Raw genomic sequence first — 17,678 nt, 5'->3', positions numbered from 1 at the left:
ATCGCTCCACCATTTCATGACGTTGTTAAACATCACTAAAAATATAGTTTTCCCACTTATAGAAAACTCTCTTTTTCTTGACGTGTTTTAAGTCTCAACCATAAGTTTAAATTTTCATATTTTCGTGATGTATTTTAAACGTTATGAAAAGCCAAAGATTCGGTTTTCCCGCAAAAAAAAAGGTCCTATCATTTCTAGGCATGTAAAAAACATCACCAAAAATTACTTTTTGCGAAATTTTTTACACATCATCGAAAAGCCGGCAATCCGAAGAACTACGTCTTTTCGCACCAAAAACGTGCCTCTTCATTTCGTGACATTTATTAAACGTTACGAAAAACATATTTACTTTCGCATTTTTTGTGATGGTTAGAAAAACATCACGAAAAGTCAATTCGGAACACTCCGTCGTTTCCCGGCAAAAACGCGCCTCAACCTTTCGTGACGTTTTTTAAACGTCACAAAAAACCAACTTTTTGACAATCTTTTAGTGACGGTTAAAAAACGTCACAGAAGGTAAAAAATCCAGAAATCTCCGTTTTTTCCCTCTAAAAAAGTGTTTTTTACCTTTCGTGACGTTATTTTAGAATGGTCAACAATAAAATACTGTTCATGAGCGTCACGAAAACCAATAATTCTAGTAGTGCTTACACACCAACCCCAACAACGATGCTCAGCCACCAATTAGTTGCATTCCTAATTGTCGACATCTTTGGGGTAAGAAAGACCTAATGAAAAAACAATACCCAAGTTAGATAAATGATTAAACAAAAACCAACGTACTTATCAACATTCATAGTCTTCCTTATCAAATTACTCGATAATATAAATAAAACAACCAAACAGAAGAAACACGATTCAAATAAACCACATGCCTACACTTTTTCTACATCCTTAAATTACATAGCATAAAATATCAGTACAATCATCCTGTAAGGAAAGTATCAATATGATATGATAACCAACAAAATGATCAAACAAAGTTCCAACATAACAGAAGAGGTTACAATAACAAAAATAACCAAACACTTCTTCTATATCCTTCAGCAGCATAGCACAAAATGAACTTAAACAATATAACACAAACTAGCTAGTATAGCAGAGGGATTGTAAACGTACATTCCTCGTCTATAATCAATATTCAGTATTCCTTGTAAACATACTCAATAATATAACTGTAGTCCCAACATATAACAAGTTCGATTCATAAGTATTTAATATTCAAATGCTATAGTATGAATGATGACGAAAAGCTTAAAATAGCTTACCTTTGTTATGATGGAACTTTGAATGAAACGGCCACAACATGCTTCAGCTCACCCGAACGCAGTTCGACAAGCATTTCAAACCTTTACAACTTCTTCTTCTAGTGCGAAGATTGCTCCTGTCATATAAACCAATAATAAGCAACTTAGGAAAATGAGCTTTCTAAAAAAACTTGACATAAATAATAACATCCAAACAAAGTTTAAAATAATATCGTACCACAACTACTCTATTTTGGTTGTTACTTTTGCAAGAGCCAACTCTCCGTCAAGTGTTTTCCTTTCTTCTTGGAGGAGACAGAAATAAATCTCAACTATTTTGGTAATGCTCCAAGAATTCACTACTACAATTAGGGCAGGGTATTTGCTTGGGGGTAGAGTAGAGATTAAAATATTGGATCTTCGATCAAAGAGATGTTATCCAAAAATAGTATAATAAATAACCTACAAGCCCTACTGTTGATAGGAAGTACCAAAACCAAGTTTATTTCAAAGGAAATCAGTGATGAGTACCCTCATTTAAACCCATGAAAATGTTGATTGCCACGTAAACCATGAACATGGTGACCAAGTTTATTTCAACTAAATTCAATTAAATGTACCAATTAACCAGACTTGGAAAGTCAAACCGAAAAAGTACACGATTTTTTTTTTCAATTAACACGTAAAACAACCACTAAAGCTTCCCACCAACATCAAGAATTATTAAAGTAGCCACATAAAACAAGACAACCAGTATAACATACAAATGACATGGAAAAAAGCAAGTAAAAGTAGAAATTAAATATATAAGGAAGAGCAAAGAAGACAAACAGACCTCTTCTTCAAACATATAGAACAAGGTGATCAAAAATCACGTTTCACATGAAATCATTAAAAAACGTATGGAAATAATTTGAAGAACTATTGAACAGCTACACGAAACAAGCAAGCAAAGATAAATAAAAACAAGAAACAAATAAACATTTCTCAAAATAAACCTAGCTAAAAGCTTCATGTCCCTTGCTTTATGAATTCTATTATACTTGGAAAAGTTTCATAGTAGCCAAATTAGAAGAACCCGGAAAGCAAATATAGCAATAATTATAATAAAAGTCAAACTAAAATCATACTAAAAAACAAGCATAATTTTTAAGATCAATCTCTCATACTGAAATGAAATTTAAGGTAGAACTTTCTACAATTCCAAAAAGGCATCATACTCATAACAAAAGAACAACTAATTAAATCTAACACACTAACATAACAACTTTACTTATATAACAAATAAACGAATAAGTCACTTATCGACGCACCAACCATAAAGAAGTTAGGTTTCATTGAATATTTCATATTTACAGCAACAATTAATCAAATCAACAACCAATACAAATTAGTTCACAACGTACCTTAAATAAAAGCAACAATGAAAGCCGGAATGCACCACGAAGGGCAGAAGATTCAGCTCAAGATTGATCAAAATAACTTAAAAACAAACCTCAAACAAGTCACAAGTTATTTTCTATAACATTAAAAAAAATTAGGAATAGTGATTAATCCAGTTTAATGAAAACCATGTCAATAGAAAGAATTCGTACGTTCCTCAAAAATTGAAGCGCATGTGAACTTGGTTAAAATTTCAAGGCTTGAGATATTCTCAAGAACCATTACATTATTATCCAAAGCTGCACAATTTTTTTGAATTTTCTCACACAAAATTAACTATGAATTTAATAGGGACACATCTTGACGGCTTAGTCTTTTACTAACCACCCAACTTCCTATTTAGGAAAGAAAATAAAATAAAATTAATTAAGCAAGCTGGAAGAACTAGGAAGAGTTTAAACAGGAATATTTGTATAATAGTTAAAAATAAAGGTATCTCTAGATTTCAAGTTAACAATGAAAAACTAACTGTTACACCTACAATATGCATACAACTAATTAGGCTCACCAATAAATTACACTTTATGGTCTCAAACCAATGCAAATATGCTTCATAATTACTAAATAGTCATCAATTAAATCTTCGGAGTAAAAGACTTTAACATGATGAATCAAAAGTCTACATCAATTACCTTCTTGTGCACTTGTTTTCATTTTGTGATCCAGGTACACAAAGGATTATTTACAACAATAAAAGTTAGTCTAACAATGGATGAGATACCATGAAGAAGTTAAAAACTAATCTTCTTAAGGACAAAACTTACCTACTGATTGCCCATTTTGGAGATTTTCAAATGTGTTTAAAAAAAGAAAAAGTTTTTGTCTCTCCCTCTTTAAAGTCTCAACTCCCCTATGTCAAAATCTCAAGAGTTGTGTCAAAATCTCAAGAGTTGGGCAGCATTGTATAACTCTTTTTTTTAAAACATATAGACCTTTAAATAAATGCAATACAAAAATCATTGCAATCAAAGTTGTCAATCAATCAATGGGGCAAAGCACGGAAGAGTCAAATGGAGATAAAAATTTGTTGATGAAACTAAATAAAAACTAAATGCAATGGGACAAAGCACCAAACAATCAAATAAAATATTTATGATGAAATGAATAATTACCAATTTCAAATGCAAGTTTAGAAAGAGTAGAGCAATCGGGTCCACCGATGAGCCAGAGAAGGAGAGAGTCGGAGTCTACAAAATAGTGAAACAACTGGACTTCCTCTGAATCCCCCACCCCACGTATATGTAATTTCAAGTCCAACAAAATTTTCCCTTCCTATTTCTCACTCAAACCCTAAAGAGAAGCATAAGAAATCAACTAACCCGGTTTCAAGTACAAAAGGAGGAGGAAAAATGTTTAAAGAAAATATTTACCTCACGAGCGACTGACGGCTAGGAGCGGCGGCCACAGATGGCGGATGGCGAGCAACGAACGAGGAACGACAATAGTAGGGAGAGGAAAGTCGATTTGGAGGGTGGGCGCGAATGAGGTAGAATGGTGGAGGGTGAAGAGCAGCAGCCACAGACGGCGGATGACGGATGACGGCGACAGTGAAGGGCTACGAACAGACGAACAGCGAGGAGCGGCTGTGCTTGGGTGATGGCGATGAAAAATCGATTTGGGGGTGGGAATGAATGAGAGAGAAATGAATTTGGGGATTATTTTTAAAACACCATCTTCCCCACGTATTTACCAAAATCTTTTAAGTTAATTTAACTCTTTTTCTCTATTCTTTTTCTATACTTTGTAATTAAATTTGAAAAAGAAAATTTGTATTTTCATTTTTCCAAGATTTGTAATTTCAAATTGCAATCCTTCATATTGAAATTATAAGCATTAATTAAATCTTTTTCGTTGGAAGAAAAAAAATGTATGAAATTCTCTTGATTAAAATTCTCTTGATTAAAATACTTGGTCTAGAATTGATTAAAATTCTTTTTGTAAAATTCGCTAACTTAATTTATTTTGGTCCAACAAAATTAAATTTAAACTAATTTAAATCCTAACTTACCTAAAAATAGAACCCTAAATTTAGAAAATTGAAGGATTTAAATTATGGGAAAATCCGAAAGCACAAATTAAATCTTAAAAGCAAATTAACCCGAGACCGCGGGTCGTCGTTACATTTAGGGTGAAAAATAATATAAAATAATGGAAATTGACCCATTCCTAAATATTTTTTCTTTTAAAATTAAATAGAAATACAAAAATAATATTTATTTTTAATGGGATTCAAAATTTACTTAGTGGGAATTTCTACCACCTAAATTTTAGGTTTTTATGTTTTGTTAACTTAAATCCTAACAATCCGTAAAAAAAAATAGTATATTTCATCAAATTAGCTTTAAAGATCTTTAAGTTAATTAATTACTTTTTTCTATCTATTTTTTCTCTATGTTTTTTAAACGTCACGAAAAACCAATTTTTTGACGACCATTTCGTGACAGTTAGAAAAACGTCACGGAAAGTAAAAAATTCGGAACACTCCGTCATTTCCCGACAAAAATGCGCCTCAACCTTTCGTGACATTTTTTAAATGTCACGAAAAACCAACTTTTTGACGACCATTTCATGACGGTTAGAAAAACGTCACAAAAAGTCAAAAATTTGGAACACTCCGTCATTTCCCGCAAAAAACGCGCCTCAACGTTTCGTGACGTTTTTTAATCGTCACAAAAAACCAACTTTTTGACCACCATTTTGTGACAGTTAAAAAATGTCGCGAAAGGTCAAATATCTGGAAATCTCCATTTTTTCCCTCCAAAAATGTTGTTTTTGCCTATCGTGACACATATTTTTATTTTGAACAGTATTTTACTGTTCATGAGAGTCACGAAAACCCAATTTTCTAGTAGTGAGTCGACACAACTCGAAGGAATAAGTCTTGGAGGAATAAGAATGAGAACTAGTGAGTTGTGATGTGAGGCTTGGGTCTGACATGTAGGTTGCATGTTAGGTCAAGCAGGTTTTGTAGGTAACGGGGTCACTCTTGGTAATGGTGATGACGAGGAGGCGACTTGACTGGAAGGACCATATAGACTGCGTTATTTATTTCCTTTTTGGTTTTTTGGTTAGGAGAGTTGGGGTGCTACTTTCTAGTGTGAGTTATTGCTTGGTTAGTGGATTTGTTTGTTTAGATTCCTATATAAAGAACATTTTAAAGTTTTTAGTTAATAATTTTGAGAACTCTAGTTTGATTATTTGTTTGAGTTGCGAGAGTTGAACTTTTGAGATTAACATTAATTAAATGATTAACCTTTTGTTCGTCAAGATTTGAGTATTAAAGATTATCTTAGTGGATAGGTCATAGTGGCAAAGGTTGATTAGGTTGCTTTAATTAAAGTTGTTGGATAAATTTGTAGTCATTCTCTATTGGTGGCGTTAAGTGAATAGAAGGTTTTAGTAACGTGTCCCATTGAGTTGTATGAAATTTGGGGGTGTTACAAACGGTAAGCATCATTTTTCCTTGTGTAAATTATTTATAGGATTCGTTATTAAGATAAAATAGCTACTGTTTAGGCCTTATTTTTTTTTTAAAATTTGAGGTCTAAATATTAAAATTAAAAAGATATTAAAAATGTTCATAAAATTGTTTCATAACAGTTTTTAATGGTTTACATTATTTTCATAGTTCTAGTTTGTTTAGTATGAAAAATCAGATTTTTTAATTCTTAATTTTGTGACCAGCACCTTTAAACTAGCCTAAAATGTATTTTAAATGTACTAAAATTGATTTTTATGATTAGTATTACATAAGGTTGAAAATTGTGAAAAACTAGGTGCTATGTGTTTTCTCTAGTTTTTTTTGTAAATTTGCAAAATATGTAAATATTTTTACGGGTTTTATAGTATAAAAATCAGAGGCTAATATATATGGAGATTTTAAATTACTTTTCACAAATTTAAATATTAATTTTATAATTACTATGAACTAGGTGAATTATTACGAGAGTTATACTAGTAGAATGATGAACCTATGAGAACTTATTGGAGAAAGCTTAGTTTAGGTAATTGAGTCCTAATTTTAGTTGTGTTAATTGTTATTAGGCAACTTTAAGAAATTACCTTTAGTTTACGAAGTTCAGGTAAGTAGATTATATCATAAGTTACCGCCATGTATGTTTTGTTGTATTATTGGTTGACTGTAAGTGAATTATGTTATTTGTTACCTTAGTTTGTCATTGAATTATTATTATTATTATTATTTAGAAAAAGTTTGTCATTGAATTATGTTAGTCATGTTGCTTAAATATATTATGTTATACAATGGTTGTTGTACTTAAATTTGATGTATTGAAAATCATGTTACGATTATGTGGTTTTATCATTTCATTCTAAGTATGTTCAATAGCAAATCATATTAAGGTAAAACATCACATATGTGTGACACATTGCATTCGTAATTAAGTTACTAGTATTATGTGTCGTAGATCTAGGTGAGATTAATGTCATGCATGAAATACCCAAATTAAGCAATTATGTTATGCAGCTAGATGCATAACATATATGGTTTACGATTGGGCTGGGCCGCAAGAAACAAATTATTCATGTTAATGATATTTATGGGGCGTAATTACCTTATAAATACTACATGCAGAATTGATGGTCATGGTATGGGGTATGTTTGCATATCATGGCGCCAAATTAAGGATTTAGATATAAAAATTTATCTAGCAAGCACAAGTATGTTAAGTTAGGTTGTTCAGTAGTTTATATGCTAGGTTGAGGTATGCATGCATTTGAGCATGATGCGTGTGTTTGTGCATAAAGGTTCCTTATGATGGGAACTACTTACTGGATATTTTTGTACTCACTCTATTTGGTTTCAATTTTTTTTACAGATAGTTATGTAAACGACAAGAACAATGCCGATGATGACCTTCGGATTGATGAAGAGGAGATATGAGATACACTTAAATTTTATTTATAATTTATACTTTTAATTATGACTAGACCACATTTTTACTTTGTTTTATTTAAAGATGACAATTTATGATTTCCACTACTAGAGATTTATAAGTTTTATTAAGTTATCGTTTTTTTAAATGAAATAACAAGTTTTTATCTTATTTTATTTTAATCAACTTATATTGTTATTAGTAATTATCTCAATTTGACATTATTAAATACATATAGAAAATTGGGGTCATTACAGTTTTCAGTCGGGTCGCAGGGGACACAGGGGAATGTCAGGATGATTAGGGCCAAATCTGAATTCCAAATCCTGGTTTGAATCCTAGGCCTAGGGCACTACAGAATGGTATCAGAGTGGAATCTCTTTTAGTACGATGTGGTTCGGGGATGAACCAAGGTGGAAGTTGGTGGGCTTGTGACGTCCGAATAGAGAGGAGGGGTACATGAATGAACAGATACCACTTTCGAATGAGAGAGATCCTAAGAGCATGGAAGAATGGTCAATAAAGGCATAAAGAAATGATAATCACTACCTATACCAACAAGGTGTACCTTCCTTTTCGGTAACTCAATCGTAAGAACTCCAAAGTTAAGTGTGCTTGACTTGGAGCAATCTTCGGTTAGGTAATCTCTTAGTTGCTTTAATAGGAAACATGTGAATGAGGACAAAGCATGCTGAAAGGACTTGTGTTGATTTGTAGGGATAGTCTACGTTCTTCTAAGTAGCTCAAAACTAGACGGTGGTGCAGCCAGGTCGTAGGAAACGCATGGGAATACCGGGACGATTAGGGCCAAATCCGGATTCAAAATCCTGGTCCTAGGCTTGGGGCGTTACAATTAAAAGCAAAGGCTAGAGAAAGATGAAATATTAAAATAGACAGCAGTGGTTTAGCTAGAAGAGTGGGAGTAGCGTTGTTGAATATTTTTACTTCCATAAGAATGGCAACTTCAAGAAACACTCTACAAAGCTTACGGTGGATCAGAAAATGGACGACACTACAAATTTCATGTCAGCAAAGGTGCAGACCAGCCATCTAAGTGAAATCAAATCATGGCACGATGATGATGGAAAATGGGTAGACTTTCAAAGATCAGAGGAATTGGGGACAATCTTCGTTCGAGGACCAACAGTAGGATGGAGCTAGTTTTGCATGGTGTTAGATTTATAACCATTTTCATAATGAATTAGATATATGTAGGGAAGCTGGAAGACGAAGGTTACAGAAGTGAGTTTGTAGAGAATATTTAGAAGCTAATGAGAGGATCTAAGGTAGTGGTTGTTTCCCACAAAGAAGCTTTAGTGTATGTACTGAGATTTGGTATTGCTGGAGGATAAGAGAGATGGATTATGCACAGGGCTACTAATGGTTCAAGGGGAGACATGATAGAACCAGCAGCAATGACAGTAAGAATATATGTGGAGAATATGCCATCAGTTCAGGTTCAATAGTTAAGACGTCGAGAAAATAAAAAGAATAATAGTTCAATGAGTTGTTTAATAGATTATCTGTTTATAACCACAATTGTCATACAGTTTAACAAGTAGATAAAGTTGCATGAGCGAAAGACTAAATTGAGGAGAATGACTACAATTGGCGCTGAAGTCGTGGGTGAAGTATGTACCTTGGCAACAGACTTGGGTGGGCTGGCCAAGTCATAAGTAAATAAGCCTTTCTTCAAAAGTCGTTGGGTGCGATCGAAGAAGGAAGCATTAGGGAGCACTTGGTTCGAGTGGGAGCACGTGGCGTTGTCTCTTACGTCTCTGAGACAAGACTATGTATGATTGTCAAGACTCAAGGCAATCACAGATTGAACCTTAGTTGTTGCTGAGAAGATGTTAGGAGCTGTCGTAGGAATCGGTGTAGAGCCTTTGCTTGTGCCAAGAAGATGTTGATCGATTATTTTTTGTGCAGTTAAAACTCAATCTTGGTGGTTTGCCAAGATGAGAATTCTGTTGTTGTAGTGGGAGGCAAACTTGTTTATTTGTTTCTAAGTAGAATATCGTTGGGATTTGTGGATCAAAACAATGGAAGAATGAGAGAAGGGGGATGTTGAAATGCTGCAAAGCCAGTGGACCTAAGGGCACAACGTCGAGACACTATGAGAAATGTCTCGCCGCTGTCTTAAATCAAAAGAAAGAACGTAGCCCGTGCATTTTTTGTTTTGATGCTAGGGTGCTCGTAGCGCTGAGGTATTTGTTCATAGTGTCTCAATGCTACAACAAAATTATAAATTCCTCTCTTTGCTTTTAGGTTTGTTTAAAGTGTTGTTGCACAAATAATTAAGGGGTGGTTTGTTGAGTGTGTTGTCCTAAGCTCATAGTTCGTAGTTATATAAAAACAAATTTATATTAGATAAAGTTATGGTTTCATATTCAATCAACTTTATGTTGAATAATTTATTGTCCAAATTCAATAAACTAAACATCCAAGTTTATTTTCATGTAACTGGGACAATATATATACTGGGTATACATTTGATATACCCTCGATATACAAGTGGATAATATCTGATTACGCTTGTTTACATGGGTAAAAAGAAGGTTTTAGATGCTGTTTTTACTATGTTTTAACTTTGTTTCGGACTTTTTCTCGGTTGTTTGAGTTCCAATTCATGCAAAATTCATATATGATGGTTTGTGGTTGGCTTATATTGTATTTATGACATTTTAGGATCATTTGGGAGTGCAAATTAATCAAAAGAAGCAAAAAGACGGAAACATCATCATGGGAGGCGCCAGACGTCTGTGTGGCTGCAGGAAAACTGGTTTTCTTCCAACTTTGCCCTTAATGAAACGTGTCTTCCAATGCGTTTTGGTGGTTCCAACCGATGCATACGTGTAGAAGAAGTGTTCCACTATCAGTTTGAGCACGATTTAGTCAGTCAAAGGAGTTGGAAATGGGTGATCCACCAGCGTTTTAGGACCTACCTAACCAATTCTGCACAGCTATAAATTCCAGCAGCTTCTCTACCAAAATCATCAAGCCTTGCTTCCTTCTGTTTACATGCGTAAAAAGAAGGTTTTAGATGCTGTTTTTACTATGTTTTAACTTTGTTTCGGATTTTTTCTCGGTTGTTTGAGTTCCAATTCATGCAAAATTCATATATGATGGTTTGTGGTTGGCTTATATTGTATTTATGACATTTTAGAACCATTTGAGAGTGCAAATTAATCAAAAGAAGCAAAAAGACGGAAACATCATCATGGGAGGCGCCAGGCACCTGTGTGGCTGCAGGAAAACTGGTTTTCTTCCAACATTGCCCTTAATGAAACGTGTCTTCCAATGCGTTTTGGTGGTTCCAACCGATGCATACGTGTAGAAGAAGTGTTCCACTATCAGTTTGAGCACGATTTAGTCAGTCAAAGGAGTTGGAAATGGGTGATCCACCAGCGTTTTAGGACCTACCTAACCAATTCTGCACAGCTATAAATTCCAGCAGCTTCTCTACCAAAATCATCAAGCCTTGCTTCCTTCTGTTTACATGCGTAAAAAGAAGGTTTTAGATGCTGTTTTTACTATGTTTTAACTTTGTTTCGGATTTTTCTCGGTTGTTTGAGTTCCAATTCATGCAAAATTCATATATGATGGTTTGTGGTTGGCTTATATTGTATTTATGACATTTTAGAACCATTTGAGAGTGCAAATTAATCAAAAGAAGCAAAAAGACGGAAACATCATCATGGGAGGCGCCAGGCACCTGTGTGGCTGCAGGAAAACTGGTTTTCTTCCAACATTGCCCTTAATGAAACGTGTCTTCCAATGCGTTTTGGTGGTTCCAACCGATGCATACGTGTAGAAGAAGTGTTCCACTATCAGTTTGAGCACGATTTAGTCAGTCAAAGGAGTTGGAAATGGGTGATCCACCAGCGTTTTAGGACCTACCTAACCAATTCTGCACAGCTATAAATTCCAGCAGCTTCTCTACCAAAATCATCAAGCCTTGCTTCCTTCTGTTTACATGCGTAAAAAGAAGGTTTTAGATGCTGTTTTTACTATGTTTTAACTTTGTTTCGGATTTTTTCTCGGTTGTTTGAGTTCCAATTCATGCAAAATTCATATATGATGGTTTGTGGTTGGCTTATATTGTATTTATGACATTTTAGAACCATTTGAGAGTGCAAATTAATCAAAAGAAGCAAAAAGACGGAAACATCATCATGGGAGGCGCCAGGCACCTGTGTGGCTGCAGGAAAACTGGTTTTCTTCCAACTTTGCCCTTAATGAAACGTGTCTTCCAATGCGTTTTGGTGGTTCCAACCGATGCATACGTGTAGAAGAAGTGTTCCACTATCAGTTTGAGCACGATTTAGTCAGTCAAAGGAGTTGGAAATGGGTGATCCACCAGCGTTTTAGGACCTACCTAACCAATTCTGCACAGCTATAAATTCCAGCAGCTTCTCTACCAAAATCATCAAGCCTTGCTTCCTTCTGTTTACATGCGTAAAAAGAAGGTTTTAGATGCTGTTTTTACTATGTTTTAACTTTCTTTCGGATTTTTTCTCGGTTGTTTGAGTTCCAATTCATGCAAAATTCATATATGATGGTTTGTGGTTGGCTTATATTGTATTTATGACATTTTAGAACCATTTGAGAGTGCAAATTAATCAAAAGAAGCAAAAAGACGGAAACATCATCATGGGAGGCGCCAGGCACCTGTGTGGCTGCAGGAAAACTGGTTTTCTTCCAACATTGCCCTTAATGAAACGTGTCTTCCAATGCGTTTTGGTGGTTCCAACCGATGCATACGTGTAGAAGAAGTGTTCCACTATCAGTTTGAGCACGATTTAGTCAGTCAAAGGAGTTGGAAATGGGTGATCCACCAGCGTTTTAGGACCTACCTAACCAATTCTGCACAGCTATAAATTCCAGCAGCTTCTCTACCAAAATCATCAAGCCTTGCTTCCTTCTGTTTACATGCGTAAAAAGAAGGTTTTAGATGCTGTTTTTACTATGTTTTAACTTTGTTTCGGATTTTTTCTCGGTTGTTTGAGTTCCAATTCATGCAAAATTCATATATGATGGTTTGTGGTTGGCTTATATTGTATTTATGACATTTTAGAACCATTTGAGAGTGCAAATTAATCAAAAGAAGCAAAAAGACGGAAACATCATCATGGGAGGCGCCAGGCACCTGTGTGGCTGCAGGAAAACTGGTTTTCTTCCAACATTGCCCTTAATGAAACGTGTCTTCCAATGCGTTTTGGTGGTTCCAACCGATGCATACGTGTAGAAGAAGTGTTCCACTATCAGTTTGAGCACGATTTAGTCAGTCAAAGGAGTTGGAAATGGGTGATCCACCAGCGTTTTAGGACCTACCTAACCAATTCTGCACAGCTATAAATTCCAGCAGCTTCTCTACCAAAATCATCAAGCCTTGCTTCCTTCTGTTTACATGCGTAAAAAGAAGGTTTTAGATGCTGTTTTTACTATGTTTTAACTTTGTTTCGGATTTTTTCTCGGTTGTTTGAGTTCCAATTCATGCAAAATTCATATATGATGGTTTGTGGTTGGCTTATATTGTATTTATGACATTTTAGAACCATTTGAGAGTGCAAATTAATCAAAAGAAGCAAAAAGACGGAAACATCATCATGGGAGGCGCCAGGCACCTGTGTGGCTGCAGGAAAACTGGTTTTCTTCCAACATTGCCCTTAATGAAACGTGTCTTCCAATGCGTTTTGGTGGTTCCAACCGATGCATACGTGTAGAAGAAGTGTTCCACTATCAGTTTGAGCACGATTTAGTCAGTCAAAGGAGTTGGAAATGGGTGATCCACCAGCGTTTTAGGACCTACCTAACCAATTCTGCACAGCTATAAATTCCAGCAGCTTCTCTACCAAAATCATCAAGCCTTGCTTCCTTCTGTTTACATGCGTAAAAAGAAGGTTTTAGATGCTGTTTTTACTATGTTTTAACTTTCTTTCGGATTTTTTCTCGGTTGTTTGAGTTCCAATTCATGCAAAATTCATATATGATGGTTTGTGGTTGGCTTATATCGTATTTATGACATTTTAGAACCATTTGAGAGTGCAAATTAATCAAAAGAAGCAAAAAGACGGAAACATCATCATGGGAGGCGCCAGGCACCTGTGTGGCTGCAGGAAAACTGGTTTTCTTCCAACTTTGCCCTTAATGAAACGTGTCTTCCAATGAGTTTTGGTGGTTCCAACCGATGCATACGTGTAGAAGAAGTGTTCCACTATCAGTTTGAGCACGATTTAGTCAGTCAAAGGAGTTGGAAATGGGTGATCCACCAGCGTTTTAGGACCTACCTAACCAATTCTGCACAGCTATAAATTCCAGCAGCTTCTCTACCAAAATCATCAAGCCTTGCTTCCTTCTCTTGATCATTCTTAGTGTTTCTTTGTTGCTTTCTAAGTACTTTTGAGTTGCTTTCATTAGTTGCTTTTAGTTTTTAAATCCCGAGCACTTTACATTTCTTTATTGAGCTTTGTTTTGTTTCCGTTTGTACTTAGTTATTTTCTACCTATTCAAATATATAAAAATCCAGCACTTTGCTTACCTTTCCTTTGCCTTTACTTTATTTTTAGTTAAGAGAATTGTGTTTCTGGAGGAAAGAGCACGTGACACTCCCCCTTGCTTGAAAGAGAAGGGCGAAGCTCTCAATCCCGAGCAAAACTCTCCGTTAGTTAAGTTTTGTTTTTCACACATGCATTTCAATTTCAACCATTTTACTTGCTGTATTTTCTTGAATATGTCTTTCTAAATTCCCGTCTCTAGCCCGGTTATGGATAGTTAGCCTTTTATTTCTAAAAAAGGTTGCTAAGAAGTAGTGTTTTTGCTTTCCACTCATTGCTCAACATGTTTTCCCAAAAAGTTAGGATTTAGAGAAGGCCACTGTAAGTCTTAACAAGTCAATACTGAAAAGGTTGCTTATTTGCATTGTTGAGTGGTTAAACCGAGGAGAGGAGCGCCTTAGACATAAGGGTTTCGGTTAAGTAGCCTAGACATATGACCTTAACCCGAGGTTGCGACTATTTCCATCCTAAAACTAAGATATCTCTCATAATAGACATATTAGGGAATGTCTTAGGACTTTGAACTTGCTTAGACATAAGTCAAGTGAAAAGCGTAGTCGTTGGTTCCTAAAGTAAAATGCATATCGTCCTTAGCGTATCCTTGATTCTTTGTTGGCTAACTTGAAGTAATTCGGGCTAGGTTTTACCATTATAATACCAAATCCCAAATCCAAAACCATTATTTGTGACCACTTCCCATTTTACAAGAATCACTCATTTCAACGTTCACTATTCATTAAAACTTTAGAGTTTGGAAATTATTTAGAAGTCCTTGAGGATCGATACTTGGATACTCCATCCATTTTATATTACTCTGACAGGTGTGCGCTTGCATCTATAGAATTGTTACCACGTTTAGTGCGTGCGTTCAGCATAAACGCCAGTCAAGTTTTTGGCGCCGTTGCCGGGGACTTTAGTTTTAAAATTATTTTAAAATTCTTTTAGTTTTTATTTTTGTGAATTGTTGTTGGGTGTAATTTCCATCCACCGTTTTTGTTCTATATTTTTGGTCGTTTATCTCACATGGGTAAGTTAAAGTGCATGAGCACAAGATCTTTTCTTCTACCCCTTGACCCTGAGCTTGAGCAGACCCTTCGAAAAACTCAAAAGGAGCAAAGACTTCGAAAACAACTAGAAAAGCAAAAAGAGAGAGAAGGTGAAATCAGTCCTGAAAGTGAGGTAGAGAGTACGAGCACATCAATGGCAGATATTCCACCTCGTGATCCGGTTGATCCACCTGCTGTTAACGGTAATATGAGGGATCACGCAAGAAATAATGAATTCAACCATATCCAGATGGCGGACAACAGAGACGTGGCAATGCGAGAATATGCCGCCACGGCTTTTCAGAACTTTGATTCAGGGATAGTCAACCCTATTCCAGCCCACGCAAACTTTGAGCTTAAACCAATGTGTTCCAAATGTTGCAGATAATTGGACATTTTGGAGGGCAGGAACATGAGGATCCACATGATCATCTGAAAACATTCATTCAAATTGCAAATGCATTTCGATTACCTGGTATAACAGACGATGCTCTTAGACTAACACTTTTTCCATTTTCTTTGAAGGACCAAGCTAGAGCATGGCTCAATTCATTTCCACCGGGATCCATCACCACATAGGGGTCATTAGTGGAGAAGTTCTTAACAAGATTCTTCCCACCTACTCGCCACGCTGATATCAGAGAGGAGATCATCTTCTTTAGACAGTATGATCGTGAACCTGTTCACGAGGCGTGGGAAAGATTTAAAGAACTAATCAGGAAATGTCCGAACCATGGCTTGCCGGCATGCATCCAGATAGAACATTTCTTTAGAGGTTTAGATCATCCTACTAAGATGATGTTAAACAATGCTGCCAACGGAGCCTTTACAAAGAAGACATTCAACGAGATAGTCGACATCCTAAATGACTTAGCTTCACACAACGAACTATGGTGTTCGCAAAGATCTAGGGCAGCACCAAAGAAGCAAGATCCAGCTGGAGTTTTGGCTCTAGCCATTGCGACCTAGATGCAAAAAGAGATGGTTACAATGAACCAGTGGCTGAAAGAGATGGCGTTGGGAATAAAAAATCCATTAGCCACGTCGATACAACCTGTGCAGTCGGATTATTGCACTCCTGCCCCTGTTTGCCAAGTCAACGATCTCATTTGTTCATTTTGCAGTGAAAACCATATTTATGATAATTGTCCACATAACCCTGCTTCCGTTTTTTATGTAGGACATGGGAACAATAGGAACTTCAACCCATATTCGAACACCTACAACCCTGGTTGGAGGGACCACCCTAATTTCTCATGGGGAGGTCAAGGAGGTTCGAGCGATTTTAATCAAGGGCAGAGTCAGCAGAACAAGCAGCCCTATGTTCCACCTACACAGCAATACATCCCGCCACCGCAACAGCAGTACAATCAGAGAACACAGACTCCACCAGTTCAAAATAACAACTCAAATCTTGAGAATATGATGAAGGAGTACATGGCCCGAACCGACGCAGTGATAAATCCCAAGCGGCATCAATGAGGAATTTCGAGACCCAATTGGGACAGCTCGCCAATGAATTGAAGAATAGACCACAAGGTTCTTTTCCAGGCCATACTGAATTACCAAAACGAGAAGGGAAAGAACAGTGCAGAGCTGTCACCCTTAGGAGTGGACTGGCATATGATGGACCAACAATGCCAACAGCAGATGTACAGATTCCGTCCACTGAACCAACTGTAAAGATACCAGAGAATCCAACAACACCAGAAAAGAAAATATTAGAAAAGGTAATGAGGACACCTCGAGTGTTCCTCCACAGGTACAACCTTCTTTTACCCCTACTCCCCCGTTTCCACAAAGACTAGTTAAGAAAAATAATGATTCCCAGTTTAGAAAATTTTTAGATATTTTAAAACAATTGCATATAAATATACCATTAGTAGATGCTCTAGAACAGATGCCAAATTATGCTAAGTTTTTGAAATATATAGTTTCTAGGAAGAAAAAGATAGGAGAGCATGAACTGGTAGCCATGACAAAATGTAGTAGTGAAGCTGTAGGCAGCCCTCTACCCATGAAATGTAACGATCTTGGCAGTTTTACCATTCCATGTTCCATAGGAGGGAAAAACTTAGGTAGGGCATTATGTGATCTAGGTGCTAGCATTAATCTTATGTCATTATCAGTTTTCAAATCTTTAGGCATAGGAGAAGCTAGACCTACTACGATTATCCTCCAACTAGCAGATAGATCTATCATAAGACCTGAGGGAAAGATAGAAGATGTTTTAGTCCAGGTGGACAAATTCATTTTCCCTGCGGACTTTATCATTCTAGATTGCGAGGCAGACTTAGACATTCCCATTATTTTAGGAAGACCATTTCTAGCCACTGGGGATGCAGTTTTTAATGTGAGGAAGGGAGAAATTACAATGAGGGTAAATAATGAAGAAGTTAAATTTAACGTTCTAGACGCCACGAAATTACCAGGAGACTTTGAAGAGTGCTCTGCTATAAATAGCTTGAATCCTGTTATGTTTGATGAGTT

The 17,678-nt window shown here is 36.0% G+C and overlaps 1 long non-coding RNA gene and 1 other non-coding gene across 3 annotated transcripts in view; both read right to left on the bottom strand.

The window, feature by feature from the left end:
- Nucleotides 1-517: 517 nt before the first annotated feature.
- The window catches only part of LOC148208634 (uncharacterized), a 35,952-nt gene continuing 18,791 nt past the window's right edge, over nt 518-17,678 (bottom strand). The window contains exons 1-3 of one of the 2 annotated variants that reach the window (XR_015788406.1): nt 1,486-11,124; nt 1,269-1,384; nt 518-728 (exon numbers count right to left, since the gene is read on the bottom strand). This is a non-coding gene — a long non-coding RNA (uncharacterized LOC148208634). Of the gene's footprint in view, nt 729-1,268; nt 1,385-1,485; nt 11,125-17,678 lie in introns of those variants that run through there. The other variant, XR_015788407.1, reaches the window with a different exon arrangement.
- LOC148208635 (small nucleolar RNA R71) lies at nt 15,822-15,928 on the bottom strand. Its single transcript, XR_015788648.1, has one exon. It is a non-coding gene; the product is annotated as a small nucleolar RNA R71 (small nucleolar RNA).

The sequence above is a fragment of the Momordica charantia genome (assembly GCF_013281855.1).
Source record: "Momordica charantia cultivar OHB3-1 chromosome 10 unlocalized genomic scaffold, Mcharantia_2.0 BLBB01000010.1, whole genome shotgun sequence".
In the NCBI taxonomy this organism is placed as follows: domain Eukaryota; kingdom Viridiplantae; phylum Streptophyta; class Magnoliopsida; order Cucurbitales; family Cucurbitaceae; genus Momordica; species Momordica charantia.
Note: the sequence above shows the minus strand (reverse complement) of the source record. Positions and strands in the feature narration are given on the sequence as shown.